We start from the raw sequence: 13,911 nt of genomic DNA on the forward strand, positions 1-13,911 counted from the left end.
CTTTGGCAGTATCGCATTCGATAATGTAGTTAAACATGGTGTCATCGAGAGATCTGTACAGAACATCAAGAGCCATGTTGTTGAGATTGTTCTGCCTCTTTTCATCAGCGGTCCAGTCAGCCTTCTCCTTATCAATCTTGATATAACCTTCTGTGACAACGCTCCATATGTCATCATGAAGAGAAGATATATGAGCACGAACCCTTTTCTTCCAAAAAATGTAATTTTCTCGAGAGAAAGTTGGAATGGCTGTAGCACTAGCATCTTTGGTTACGGTCAACATATTTCAGGAAAAGCTTGAGAATAGAAACAGGGCTTTGATACCAATTGATAGGATCGGCTTTATCGATAGAGACGGGGGTCTGGCTAGGGATGAAGGCTTATGAAAAACGGTTTGAAAGAAATCCTGTTAGGGATTTAATTCGCTTTTTATTATACGCAAACACTTGTAAACACTTGAAACAGATTCAAGGCGGAATTGTTTACTTGGGTTTGAAGCACAAGAAGAAATATGAAAAGATGACAGAAATGAATGAACACAGCAGTTTGTTTATGGATGTTCGTAGAAACTCTCCTACGTCACCCCTTCTTCCAACCACCGGAAGGATTCACTATAATATGATTCCAATCAAATACAGTTTACACACACTTAGCTCACTATTGAACAAAACATTTTCTGTTCAATTACAAGATGAAGAATATCACTCAGTTAAAGGTTTTTTGATTCTATCTCTCTCTTGATTCACACACAGTACAATCAGAAAGCAGCTTCACAGTATGAATATTCAAATGCTTGACTTCAGTAAGCAAGATGATAGAACAGTTTCTCTCTCTGTAAAATACGATTTCTTGTTCGTTGTGTGAGACAGATTGTCCGTTGTCCTTTAGATTTGTTAAATACTGAGCAGGAGCTAACAATCGAATCTTTTAGAATGATACGTGGCATTCTTCCATTGGAAAGCCTCCATTGTACACAGCAGGTTCTGAGCACAAGGATTGTGGTCGTACATCACTGGTAGTGCGCCGAATATTCCATCAGAGATATGTACCTACAAAACAAGTAATGTGAGGAAAATTATCTTACGTGGTATTCCTTGGTTGGTTGCATATAGCTGTTGTACTAATCTTCACTAGAAAGTGGAGCAAGAGTATGGTACAACTATAGCACGTGGGTAGGTAAAATGCTAGCTTCAAGCAAATTACTTAAGCTGAGCATTAGACGTATTTCAGTTAGACGGATTATAAAATCAGTTTAATGAAATCAAACATCTCCTTCTAATAGTAACGTCTATTAGACCGCTTGGTCTAATATAATTAGACTTACGTCTAATTATCCAATAACCATTAGACTACATGTCTAACTCCACTGAGTTAGATTGCACGTCTAATTCCGGTTCTACCTTAGACTTGTCTGAAGGATTTAGACTCACGTCTAACTTTCACTAATTAGACTACACGTCTAATTATCCAATAACCATTAGACTGCACATCTAACTCCACTGAGTTAGACTGCACGTCTAATTCTGGTTCTACCTCAGACTTGTCTGAAGGAGTTAGACTCACGTCTAACTTTCACTAATTAGACTACACGTCTAATTATCCAATAACCATTAGACTATACGTCTAACTCCACTGAGTTAGACTACACGTCTAATTTCGGTTCTACCTCAGACTTGTCTGAAGGAGTTAGACTCACGTCTAACTTTCACTTTCTATTAGACTGTACGTCTAACTCCACTGAGTTAGACTACACGTCTAATTCCGCACAAATTAGACTATCCGTCTAATTGTAAATATATTAGACTACACGTCTAATTCCGAATGTCTATTAGACCATCCGTCTAATTAGAAGTCTATTAGACTACACGTCTAACTCCGCTTAGTTAGATTGTACGTCTAATTTCAAACACATTAGACTTACGTCTAATTCCGTGTATATTAGACTTACGTCTAATTCTATGCATTCATTAGACTACACGTCTAACTCCAATGAGTTAGATTGTACGTCTAATTCTACGCATTCATTAGACTACACGTCTAACTCCGATGAGTTAGACTATACGTCTAATTCTATGCATTCATTAGACTACACGTCTAACTCCGATGAGTTGGACTGTATGTCTAATTTCTATGCATTCATTAGACTACATGTATAACTCCGATGAGTTAGACTGTACGTCTAATTCTATGCATCGAATGCCAAAATCGGTCTAATGACCCTCATTAGAGCCAAGTCTTATGAAATATTGTTTTAATACATCTGCATTAAAACTCATAAGTCATTTCATCATCAAAATCTCAGTGGTTAAATTATTTCAACACTTAGTCAAAATAATTTGACCCAACAGAAAGCTTTCCGTTTTTCTTAAAAAGGAAAAACCGAGAGTTTTGCATATACCTCTCGTGTTTTTTTGAAAAGGAAAAACCGAAAGATATGGAAAGCTTTCGGTTTTTGTTAAAATGGAAAAACCGAGAGTTTTTCATATACCTCTTGGGTTTATTTGAAAAGGAAAAACCGAGAGTTATATGGAAAGCTTTCAGTTTTTCTTGAAAGGGAAAAACCGAGAGTTTTCCATATACCTCTCGGGTTTTATTAAAAAGGAAAAACCGAGAGTTAATTGGAAAGCTTTCAGTTTTTCTTAAAAGGAAAAAACTGAGAGTTTTCCATATATCTCTTGGGTTTTTTTGAAAAGGAAAACCGAGAGTTAATTGGAAAACTTTCGGTTTCGTAAAAGGGAAAAACTTAGAGTTTTCTATATAACTCTTGGTTTTTCCCTTTCAATAAAAACTGAAAGCTTTTCAATTAACTCTCGGGTATCTAAACCGAAAAATCTATGATATCTCTTGGTAAACACCTAATTATATTTACCGAAAGTGGCAATACCGACGAATGGCGAGAGTTACTCAAACTTTTTGTATTAGGTTTATACCGCGAGATATAGGGCTATTGTTGAGAGAGTTTACTCTCGGTTTTGACCCATTTTTCACCAGAGAAATCTAATTAAAGCTTAGAGTCATCTTTAAGCGAAGAATATGGTTAATCCATTAGATTAGTCGTAAAGTTGTGATACAAAAGCAAAAGAATTCTTAGCTCTGAGTGCAATGTGTAACATACCTTCAAAAATAACTAGCCAATTACATTCGAGTAGATTATCCTTCAGGATAGGTGTACAAGACATATCCCTACGACCCTTTCCTAATAAATAACTAAACACCAGACCCTTAATACGTGAATACTTTATTTTCTTTCATTTAGTTTTTTTGTTAAGTAAACTAAAGTGGCAACTCTTAAAGTCAATTAGTTTATTACGCTTTCACGCGTACTAATCTAAAACCTATATGGGCCAATACCAAAAGTCTATAATATAGAACACCACTATGGTTCATCATCTCAAAAGATAGGATAGCATCCTATAGGAATAGTCTTTTATCTACTTTACAAGATTTGAGAGGAAGGTAAGCCAATTGGTTTTATAACATAAATTTTATAGAAAAAAAACTTTTCTAAAATAAGTGCACGAGTTGCACATACCATTTAAATCTTTTGATGCATCTCATCCATGGGTGGAGCACTCAAACGGATAGGTAAGACATGAGATCAACCAATTTCAAATCACACAGATCGTCCTTAAAGACAAAATATTCTAATTGATAAGAAATATACTCATTAGTAACAGATCTTTTACGTCCAAAAAAAAAGGCAAATTAAAAATAGTCATACAGAAAAAGAAGCATGGGAGACGACAAAATAAACAACATATAGAAAATTTACAACTTAGTTGGGGAGTAACTAGATGCTTAGCTCAAAACATTTAGTTGGACAAACTACCCTAATAATGAAGGATGTTACACTCCTCATTTCACAAGAATCTTTTCTTGAGGGCACACAACTCATTCAATCAATGTGAATCACGCATTTGCATTTGATTGTTGGCTTGCCTATTTGCATATGGATTAAACTCAACAAGGTTCACTGCCTCTTAAGTGATGAGGTGTGTGAACATAAGTATTTTGATAAACACTATTTGCACATAAGCAATCTCAAATGCATCTTGTATGTCGAAGTTCTGTAGTCAAAGAGTATCCAACTAATATTAACTACACCAAGAGGCCCTTGCGCCCATGATGTATCTTAAAATAAAACTAAGATATATTTGTCTTTCTCATCTCATTTCTTCTTGATTACGACAACCGTTATCGTAAGTCATGCTAAAAGAAATAGACGCTCAAAGGATTAAAATTTGAGATTTCTTTCTAAAATTAAAAACTAATTAGAACTTTTATTTTGCTAGGAAATGTCTCAACTACCTCAACTTGATGTTGATCGATATATTCAATGCTTCTTCTTCAGCAACAAGGAGTTGTATGCGTGATCTGGAGTAAACGAGATTCTCTCGTTGATCCATTCACTAGTGGACACTAGTTTCTTGATGTACATGCATAACTAATGGAATCTAGATACCAGGACATTCATCATAGTAAAGAGACACATCTAGCCTACTATCAAATATTTTCATTCCATCATGATGTCCTTTAGTGACACTTCGTTGTGTCTACTGCCTCCACAAGGGACAATTCCCTATAAACGTTTGAAGATATATTTCAGCTTTGACAAATTAACTGCTCAACGTATAGTAGTGAATAAAACCATTAACTTGACAAGATGCACTAATTCGATCATAAATTCGGGAGGTACGGAACGAGTAGACGTCCAATTTAGAAAGATGATGGTGATGCTCCTTGCTCATTTCCTGTTGCGTCCATCGGAGGCCAGAGGGCCTTCAGCACGACTCCTTGAGGTTGTCATCCACATGGAAAGGAGCTTGTGCAGCTTGGCGTGATTGGTGCTCACTAAAACTCTCATAGGGCTCGATGATACTCCTCGTCTTTCTTATCGTTTCCTTCAGAGGGAATACCTACTAACACTCTACATTTGGCTTATGGATAAATTCAATTTTTTGCCTAAAGTAGAGTATCATTATTCTTCCTTTATGTCACTTCAAACAAAAAGAATAATCAAAGTTTATCCAACTTATCATGTTGAAGACGATCACCCCATGAAATACATTGTAACATGGTATCATTTCAAAGGCATAAGGCATGAGGTTCTTCATGGATGATAGTCCTTATATCATCTTGATTGGCCTTGAAGAAGTCACTTCACATTGCACCTTGTCTCTCTTTTATCAATTCAGAAAGACCAAGGAAATAGTTTGACAATGCATCGTTGACCATGTATTCATAATGATATGTACATCATATATCTTGACATGTGGAATGAAGCATGTTCCCTCATATTCCCTCATATTCCAACACAATTGGATTAGTCTCATTAACATGACTGAGAAATTGCTCGATTCAGAAAAGAAAGGAGATGGAATAGAAGACAACGAGACAGGCTCTGATTGTTAGGAAAAGTCTCTAGTTTTATTTTATATTTATCTTATTTGTAACGCTTTATCATGTGTATGAACTATTTGTGTACTCGAGTACTAGCTATTTGATTTGTTCAAACTATGTTATTTTCAATATTAATCAGATTTAGAAATTGAATGTTTATTTCTATCATAGAATATTGTTTGCATGTTTGACAATGTGGGTTTTCACAATTACTTGAGATAGTAGTGTGTGAATTTTTTTATTGATTATCTTGCATGATTATATAACATCTTCATTGCATGCATGCATTAATTAGAATGGGTAAGTATTTGTGAATGTGTAAAATAAATTTTTCTAAGAAATAAAAGCTAATTTAACATTACTACTTCCACGTGTAGGACATGGAGCTCCTCAACTCTGAAGCCTTGTTTACATGCATCATTTGTACAAGAACTGCGTCCATTTCCATCATTATGGCATTGACCATATTCTTTCTTTGGGTCTCATCAAATTCAACATAAATATGATGACACATATGAGGAGCATATGGTGTACTAACACTCACACTTTTTCTATTGGATGTCGTCAAATTACTCCTATTGTAGAGAAGTTTCATGCCCTTATGTGACCTCGTACGCAAAGCATGTTATTTATTTCCTCTACGATAACATCCATTCTTCACACATAGTTTCTCATAAACTATTTCGGTTTCAATAACCATGACTCTCATTCTCTTGTTAAAAATGGGGGCATTAATATTCGACTATGGCATGATCATTTCGAGCGCCATTTCAATAAGAATAATGATGCATTCATCTGATGTAAGACAATGGTCATTATCTTATCACATCTCTAATTGAGCTTCATTAGTCATCATCTTGCATTTTGGAAGTGGTTGTATCCTTGGAGTACAAACCGTACTATCTATCTTGTATATATTCTTGTTGAGATATAACTTGGCCTTAATCATCCAATGTCAAGAAATTCTCACAAGTCACGAAGATGTTCTCTATCCATCATTTATCTAGGGATTATGGATAAGCTTAATGTTCTCCCTCTAAAACTAGATTTGTTCTATTTGTCATGCATTTAGAGGATAAAAGGAGGACTCAATCTTGCTTCATTTATGCGAGTTATCCAAGATGATCATCCTATTCAATTTTTAATTCATTCATATCGCATCGAATCTATGATCTTTGTCATGAATGGTCATCCATACATTATGATTGTGGGCCTCGAATGATTCACATCATATTGTACTATTCCATTGTATCGATAGTTCGATGTAGAACGAGAAAACCCATGGGAGAAACTATGTCCCACATCAAAAGGCTCATTTACTCCCTCTATGTTCGAATCATAATTAGATCTATGGTGTACTATTCAACCATTCTTGCTCCCTTTATCTCAAAGGAGTATAAAAATAATGGAAATAACTCATCTCCATTATGAAGCTGGTCTGAGCATCGATCTTCAAGGTGCAACTAAGGCATTGACACATGCAAGATTAGGTGCAAGTGAGGCCCATGGGTCCAATCATGTTGTCGACTTATCTACTCAGGCTGATGTAGAAACAAATGTTGAATACAAAGGTGATGAATCTAGATATGAAGTTATGGAGGGTGAAGTGGAGTCTAAAGAGGATCATGTTTCTCAAGATCCTACTTACTTTTTTAATCCTTGTGATCTAGCTAGGAATACTAATTATGTCCTCGATATTTAGAAGGATCATTAGAAATCTTATCTCTACTAATGACATGTTATTGTAAATATATAAAATAGTAGTATGAGACGCTAAGTTATTGTTAAATGATTTGACACTTTAACTTATTAATTAAAACTAATATTTTATGGTCAAGCCCTTACCTTTATGACATATTTTCTTTGTTACTTAGAAATAATCTCTTCGTTAAAACTAATTCTTTTCTAAATTTATGCATATATATACTTATAAAATAGTTATGTGCATCATTTTCAAAAAAAAAATATTTAATTTTAATATAGGATTGTAACAACATTTTATTCCCCCCCGGTCTATATCCCGTTCCATAGCTTATCACGTGTTTGTGAGATACATGGCAATATGGAAGGACTACCGCGAGGCAGCTCGAGGTTCAATGATTTCAACCTTGGTTTGCGTACCAAGCATCTTTTAAAATGAAATATTTAATTTTTAAAAGATTTTGAGAATACCTGGAGCAGTAATAAATTAATTATTTAAAATAATTAATCTTTTGTTCAAACATTAATAATCTAGGAGGCTGAATAACAATTTAACCTGGCCCAATTTAAATCAATTAAACATAATCAATTTAAAGATTATTCATTTGAAAATCAGAGTCGCCAAGAGATTTTATGAAAATCAATAAAATGATACGTGTACAAACGTATTTATACTAGAGTTTCCAAAAAAAATGGTTCGTTATCTGTTTACGCTCGGAAAAGGGCTTTCGCGCTATGTCCTCTACGCCCGCCTAAGGACGGTTTTCAAAATCCTTCTAAAATAGACAAAGTCTGGCTTCTATAAATCTAATTATAACATTCCTTATCTTTAATTAGTAGTCCAGGGGTCCTAAATGAGGATAGACTTTAAATAATTGTACAAAATTATTTAAAGGAGGTGTGTACCTGTTGCGTTGGGGTTCAGATTTAACAAAACCTTAAAATATCGGAAAAAGATGTTAGAGAGTATAACCAAACAAGACCTAGCAAAAGAAAATTTCTTTGGGAAACATCCTAGAGAATTTTGAGAGTTACTTTATGACCTTGAAAATACCATTTTTTAGAAAATGGGGGCTTGGTTCCAAAATAGTTTTGGATTTTTTGAAAATTGGAACCAAACGGGCCTAAGGATTAAACCCTAGGTTCAAGTCCGATCTGGTCAATTTGGACTTAGTAAGGTTGAAGAGGTTCAATTTTGAGTAAGGGTTCGGACTTAAGCCTAGGGCTATAACGGTCTTAGGTTAAGTGGGGGTTTGATACTAGGTTGGGCTAGGGTTTGGCCTAGGCTAAGATGAGGTTAGGTTTAGTTGTTAGTCCTAGGTTAGGTGTCACGGTCAATCCTAGGTCAAGTGGCAAGGTTTGTCCTAGGTTAATTAGGTCTATGCTAGTTTTGTTGGCCCTAAGATAACTCTCTCGGTCGGGTGGCTCGGTCGTGGGCGGTTTTCTCGGTCGCTCGGCTCGGTCCTGGCCTGTTTTTCTCGGTCCGAAGGCAAAATTTCAGGGCTTGGTGTTCTTGTGTTGGTCCGAAACTTTAGAAGGCCATAACTTTTGATTGGGATGTCCAAATCACAATCCGTAAGTTACAGTAGGTTCATATGATCATGAAGAACAAAATCCCTAACATAAATCACGATTTTGAAAATCATAAGAGAATCAATTTTAAAACACCATTTCTAGGTCAAATTTTGGGATCTTTTAAATTAGGTCATTTCAAGGCCTGATTTTTGTTCCATTAGCTTTGAAATGATGAATATAGTTAATCCATACCAAAACAAGAATATCATTACATCATTAAAATGGTTTTTGAAGATTGAATCAAAATCTAACTTTTTTCAAAAATCAAATTTGATCAAACATGATCAAAAGGGTGAAACAGTTACTTGGAATTCATCCCTACATGTTAAGAATCATGTATAGCTACTAACTGAATCAACAAATTCAACTTAGAAGCAAGAACATGAAATTTCAAAAATTCAGATTTTTAACCTTTTTCTCAAAATTTCAATTTGATCAAACATGATCAAAACATGATTACAGTTACTTATAAATCATCTAATCATGTATACAAACATGTAATACAACTAATTGAACCAACAAAATCCGATTAAAAGCAAGAACACAAAGTTTTAAAATTCAAATTTTCAAGCTTTTTTTTCAAATTTCAATTTTGATCAAAAATGATCAAAACTTGATTACAGTTGTGTGGAAATGATTCAAACATGTTTATAAACATATATAACAACAATCTGGATCGACAAATCCAGGTTTAAACCAAGAACACAACATTTCAAAAAAATCAAATTTTCAAACTGATTTTTGCAAAATTATGTTCTAGGTTGATTTGATCGGTTTTATTTCAACAAAAAGTTTACACATGTTATATATAATGATTCTCTACAAATAAATCACATAATCAAGCATAAGAACACGACCAAAGTGATCAAACAAGAAAATTTGAAGAATTTCAAAATTTTGAATTACAAATCGAAAATCAAGGCTTCTTGAATCATACCAACAGCTAGAAAACGTTCCTGGGTAGTGTTGGAGGTGATCCAAAAGCCTGGATCGAAGCTTGGCTCACCGGAGAAAGTTCTGTAGAAAACTGTTCTTGGCCGGAAATTGCAGGTCTTCGATTGAGGCGATTTGATGTGTAATTCTTGGTTATTGTTTGATGGATTGGTAGTAGAGGGGTAGGGGAGTATTTATAGGGTGGAAAGGTCGGTTGTAGAAGGCCAATTCGACTTGATTTTGATCGCCGGCGTTCTTATCCCTAAAATCTTATCCGGCAGCTGGCAGCCTTATCCCGGGGAAGATAAGGCTTCTAGATAAGGGGGAAACGTAGGCGCTGACGAGGGGATCACGTGGGCGAAAAAATCAATGGATTTGATCGCCTGTAGCCGAAGTTAGAGCTTCTGGAAGGTTTGACGTCGGCGATGATCGCGAATCTGGCGACCCTGCATCTCAACGAAGAAGATGAACAAAACGACGTCGTTTTGAGTAACGGAACGCTGAGTTCCGTCTGGTTCCATCAGCGGTCAGCCTAGTTGACTAACGGGGTTAGTCTGTCCCGTTAGTTGATCCGGTGCGAGCGCGCGCGTGTGGTTCTGCTACAACTGGATTTATGGCGCGCTCTGGGCTGTCGGATGAGATCTGGGCGCTCATCTGATGGTCCAGGATCCTGCTGCAAAGTTTAAACATAAAATCAGCCACACAGGATTATGCAATTTTAATTTTATTTAAAAGGTTATTAAAAATCGAATTTAATTCCTTTTAAATCCATTTTTTCACCAAAAATTTCACAAAAAATATTTCTAGATTCATAATAACAATTATGATCATATTTTATTTTTGGGGAATTTTTGGGAATTTTGGGGTATTTTATTTAATTGGTTTAAGTCATGAATTAAACATAAATCATGAATAAATCATAATTAAATATTTTTAACCCCTTCCTTGGTCTAATTTGGATAAAATATATACAAATATTTTATCCTCAAATTATTTTTGGAATTTTGGAAAGTTTCCTTAATTAAGATTTAATTATCACAATAATTAATCCTTAATTGGGTTTTAATTCCTTCTTTCAAGTTATTTTGAATATAAAAATCCAAAATATTATTTTAATATTATTAAACATAATAATATTATTTTGCAAATTGGGTAAGTCAAATTTTCATGCTTACAAGGATGTTAACATAACCTCATAGAGACACTCACTTCAACCTAAAGTGTTTTAAGTTGGAATCGAACCTATGACTTTTGATCTCTTAAAAATAAATCTTATCACTTGTGCAGTGGGTTCATATAATCTAATATAAATGTCTTTTAAAACTCTAATCTAATATAAATGTCTTTTAAAACTCAAAACACTGATTGGTTGCAATTTATTTTCATTATGCACTAGATGATTTGGATATTCATTTTGGTGCAATATTTGTTTGACTTTTGTGTTTTTTACCAACTTTTTAATTTGTAAACTTTTGTGTTTACATATGCACTTATAATAAAGATCAAATCTTTTATTTAAAATAAACTTAACAATATCTAAAGTAAAACAATCACTTTATCTATATTAGGTGAGTATGAATTTATAAAAAAATTAATTAAAAAAATTATATATTGATTTATATGGCATATCCTTTGAAAACAAAACAATTTTATAATTTTCATAAAATGTTAAACATAATTAGTTGCTTCTTAATAATCAATAATATCACATTTAAATAGGTTGAATGTAGGTTTAGTGAACAAATTGAGGTAATAGCAAAAGTTCAAGTTTAACCTATTTTAATAAGTAATTATTGATCTTTTGTTTTGTTTATTTTTTAAGAAATTATTTCATTAGCAAATTTATTTATTAGAAGATGTTAAATAAATTTAAATATTCATACACATTAATAAGATAGGATAATAAGAAAAAAAATAACAAATTTTTAATACACTATAAAAAAGAGAAATGATAGAGAGCGGGAAATAATTGGCAGGAATATGTAAGGAAATGATGTGTCATCTTTCCATTAGATTGAAAATTTTAAAATTCTCTCTCATATTAAATTTTCAATCCAATGGAGGAATGACACATCATTTACCTACATATTCTTGTCAATTTTTTCCCGCTTTCTATCATTTCTCCTATAAAAAGGTAGGGGTGTTTATCGGTTCGTGTTTCGAGTTATTTGAGTTCTTCGGTTCAGTTTTTTCTAATTATTTATTTTTTAGCCAATTCGAACACCGAACTGAATTCGAATAAATTCTAATAAAACCGAACTGAATTCAAATAAATTTTAATAAAACCGAACTGAATTCGAATTTGATATTCGGTTCGAATTTCGAATAATTTGAATTCGAACTGAAATTTCTTTTCTTTTTTTCTTTTATGGTTAAATCTTTAATTCAGATTATTCTAATTCAAAACAAAATTTGAATTAAGATGTTGAACGGCGGAGTTAAATCTTGACTTCGAAGTAGGTGTTAAACGATACAAAGATAGATAAAATTTTAAGAGTTTTGACAAAGAAAAAATGAAGAGATATCGTGATTTGATAGATCGAAGTAGTTGAAGAATCTTTTATATGAGAATGGAGAATAGATGCAGTTGAAGCCTATAGAGGCTCTTTTATATAAGAATAAAAATGAAAGAGAGAGGTAACAACTATGGAGATGAAAGAGGGAGGTGACGCTTTAGATTATGTTAAGAGAATAGAGATATGAAGGGTAAAGAGATTATTTGATTAGGTTAGAGAATAAAAAGAGATTAAGTTTAGAGAATATATATATGAGGTGGGTTGTAGATGTAGGCTAGAGAGATTATTTGATTATGATTAGGTTAAAGAATAAAAATGGATTAGGTTTAGAGAATATATATATGAGGTAGGCGGCTGAGAAATTAGGTTTAGAGAATAAAGATAAGGTGTACAACGTCTAGGGTTAGAGAATATAGATGAGCTGAGAAATTTGGTTTAGAGAATGAATGAGTAATTATTATATATAATAAATTATATAATATATAATAAAATAAATAAATTATTATATATTTTATATAATAAATATTTATATAATATAATAAGTTGTATATTATATATAATAAATAATAAAAAATGAATTCGGTTTGGTTTATAAGTTGAAACTCCAACTCGAAATCCAATTTGAAAACCGTATTTAAATTCAAATTGGTTTGAAATTTGATTCAAAAATCAAAAATGAAATTCGAATTCGGTTTATTCGAATTCGGTGAATTCGAATTCAGTCGAATATTCGGTTCTGGCCAAATATTGAACACCCCTAACCATATTTAATAAAAGACAACCAATTAATGATAGTTAGATATATTTGACTTATTAAATTATTTATATTATAGATATTTTGCGTAACATATTTAATAAATAAAATGGAAGAAAATTGGAAGAAAAAAAATCTTTTAAATAATTTTAAAAAATATAACATGTTCTAATATTATATAATAATTTATAAGTTTTATAACATATTTAATAAATAAAATGGGATAAAATTGAAAAAAAAAATATTCTTTTAAATAATTTTAAAAAATATAACATGTTCTAATCTATATATATATATATATAATGATGCTTAATTTTTAAAATGTCCGGATTGCCGGGTCGAGAGCTGTGGTTAAATTGAATACTTGGATCGGATTGTGGGTTGACCCGCCCATAAACTTAAAACGGTTAAAAATAAAATTAAAAATGCTAGATGTATATTTCAAACTTGTAACCTAACAAAAACAAGTACAACCCTTTAACCAACTAGGCTACTAAAACTTTATATTTTAAATTCAACACCAAATTTGATGAACGCGGTATGTTTTAACATTAATATAAGTTCAACTTTTTAACTAACTAGTATATATATATATGTATATAATGATGCTGAGTAAATGGATACTTGGGTCGGATTGTGGGTTGGTCCACCCATAAACTTAAAACGGTTAAAAATAAAATTAAAAATGTTATCCGTAATTATTTTCACGGTTTTTATATTATTACTTGTGCAAATTGTCATGGCTCCCTTGACCAGCTAACCCAAGAGGCTTAATCACCCATGAAGGCCCAACCCAAAGAACATTCTAGAAAGCCTTGTGAGTCATTTAATATAGTGGTTGGTTATTAGGGTGGTAGTTGGATAGTAACTCATTATTGTGGTGGTTGGCTAGCACATCATTAATGAGGTAGTTGGGTAATTAATGTAGTAGTTGAGATTAACACTATAAATACCTTTGAGGTATACCTTTGTAAAGCATCAAGTATTTTACCAATATAATTACTTTCTCTCTCTAAAAGTTCTTGTGTTTAT

The sequence above is a fragment of the Impatiens glandulifera genome, chromosome 8, assembly GCF_907164915.1.
Source record: "Impatiens glandulifera chromosome 8, dImpGla2.1, whole genome shotgun sequence".
Classification (NCBI taxonomy): domain Eukaryota; kingdom Viridiplantae; phylum Streptophyta; class Magnoliopsida; order Ericales; family Balsaminaceae; genus Impatiens; species Impatiens glandulifera.